This window comes from Schistocerca cancellata, chromosome 3 (assembly GCF_023864275.1).
Source record: "Schistocerca cancellata isolate TAMUIC-IGC-003103 chromosome 3, iqSchCanc2.1, whole genome shotgun sequence".
Classification (NCBI taxonomy): Eukaryota; Metazoa; Arthropoda; class Insecta; order Orthoptera; family Acrididae; genus Schistocerca; species Schistocerca cancellata.
Window position 1 is genome coordinate 390,320,651 of NC_064628.1, and position 2,507 is coordinate 390,323,157.

At 42.7% G+C, this 2,507-nt stretch overlaps 1 pseudogene; it reads right to left on the reverse strand.

Moving 5' to 3' along the window:
- Positions 1 to 625: 625 nt before the first annotated feature.
- LOC126178492 (U2 spliceosomal RNA) lies at positions 626 to 797 on the reverse strand (annotated as a pseudogene).
- Positions 798 to 2,507: the final 1,710 nt, after the last annotated feature.

The window sequence follows — 2,507 nt, forward strand, 5'->3', positions numbered from 1 at the left end:
TATCATCACCTTCCCTCCAGAGCCATCTGGCAAGTGTAATCCAACTACAGGAAAAAAAATATTACTCACCATGCAAAGTGACTCTCATGAAAAATTTAATTAATTACTCAATCAATTTGTATCAAAGACACTCCAGCATGTGGGTGGAAGTGAGGGCGAGAGTACCACAGATATGATTCATGAGTTGGAGCGCTAATCAGGAGTTCTTTTTGTTGTGGAGAGATCTTTTAATGACATTTCAATCTCCCACCTACACAGGAAGACATGACAATCGTAATAAAATAAGCTATATTACCGAATTTATAAAGTGATATGTAGGATTGCCCGCATCTCGTGGTCGTGCGGTAGCGTTCTCGCTTCCCACGCCCGGGATCCCGGGTTCGATTCCCGGCGGGGTCAGGGATTTTCTCTGCCTCGTGATGGCTGGGTGTTGTGTGCTGTCCTTAGGTTAGTTAGGTTTAAGTAGTTCTAAGTTCTAGGGGACTTATGACCACAGCAGTTGAGTCCCATAGTGCTCAGAGCCATTTGAACCATTTTTTGATATGTAGGATAAATCTGATATTTACCACTTCACTTGCTGTTACTGCAGGAGACTTTGTGTGTTACTTAGCATTTGGTTACATTAAGAGAGTAGGAAAGTGATGAGGCATCCTGTGACAGAGATAGAGCATACTCTTAGCACTCCAGCATGATGAAAAAATAAGTTCAATAGTCTAGTCTTGTGATGCAGAACGTATCAGATATTAAGCTGGTAAGAACATGTTTTTTTATCTGATGAGAGAATACTTAGAGGAAATAAACACTTTGCCATACAGCTGTACAGGATTTTCACAAGTAATGACACTTTACTAATGTGAAGATGTGTATGCTACAATTTCTCTTGTCTTCGAAAATAACTCATGTTAAATGAAGGAATCTTCACTTCGTGTGAGAAATTCTAGGTGTAGGGACAACAACATCCCTGTCTCGGATTGTGTAAAGTGGATTTTTTAAACTGAGGAGAGTTGTGGTGGAAAAAAAATTCGGAGGCATCGTTCAATATGCACTAAACAAGTAAATTCCGAGTAAGATTTTAAGGAATGGGAAAGATCCACCATGGTTTAATAGCCGTGTTAGAAAAGCGCTACGTAAACAAAGAGCACTTCATCTCACATCCAAGAGAAGTAAAAACCTAGCTGACAAACAAAACCTGAACGAAGCGAAAATGAGCGTAAGGAGAGCAATGAGAGAAGCGTTCAGTGATTTTGAAAGTAAGACCTTGTCAATCGACATGAGTAAAAACCGTAAGAGATTTTGGTAGTATGTAAGTGGGTCAAAATCATCTATTCATTCTCTCAGCGACTACACCGGCAACGAAACGGAAGATAAGAGAGAGAAGGCCGAAATACTGAATTAGGTCTTCCGAAGTCTTTTCTCCGCGGAAGATCGTAGCACTGTCGCTCCTTTCAATCGTCGTACGAACATCGAAATGTCAGATATTGAGATAGCCGATCGCGGATCTGAAAAGCAGCTACAATCGCTTAGTAGTGGAAAGGCTTCATGACCAGATGAGATACCCATAAGATTCTATAAAGATTATGCGAAAGAACTTGCTCTGCTTCTAGCAGTAATTTATCGTAAATCGCTTGAGCAACGAAAGGAACCTAAAGACAGGAAAAAAACCATCGGTCATTCCCGTTTTTAAGAAAGGCCACCAGACAGACCCACACAATTAGAGACCTATATCATTGACGTCAGTCTGTTGTAGAATTATGCTCGTGAATTACGACGTTTTTGGAAAATGAACATCTCCTATACAAAAATCAACATGGATTCCGCTAATAGAGATGCTAAGAAACTAAGCTCGCTCTGTTGCCCCATGAGATCCACAGCGCAGTGGACAACGTCGCTTAGGTTGAGGCCGTGTTCCTTGATTTCAGTAAAGCATTTGACACCGCTCTGCATTGGCGTTTGAGGAAAAGAATGCGAGCCTACGGAATATCGGAGCAGACCTGCGACTGGATTAAAGATTTTCTTGCAGATAGAACTCAACACGTCGCACTTAACGGAACTAAATCGACACATGTAAAAGTAATATTCGAAATTCCACAGGGAAGTGTGATAGGACCGTTGTTTTTACGATATACACTCCTGGAAATTGAAATAAGAACACCGTGAATTCATTGTCCCAGGAAGGGGAAACTTTATTGACACATTCCTGGGGTCAGATACATCACATGATCACACTGACAGAACCACAGGCACATAGACACAGGCAACAGAGCATGCACAATGTCGGCACTAGTACAGTGTATATCCACCTTTCGCAGCAATGCAGGCTGCTATTCTCCCATGGAGACGATCGTAGAGATGCTGGATGTAGTCCTGTGGAACGGCTTGCCATGCCATTTCCACCTGGCGCCTCAGTTGGACCAGCGTTCGTGCTGGACGTGCAGACCGCGTGAGACGACGCTTCATCCAGTCCCAAACATGCTCAATGGGGGACAGATCCGGAGATCTTGCTGGCC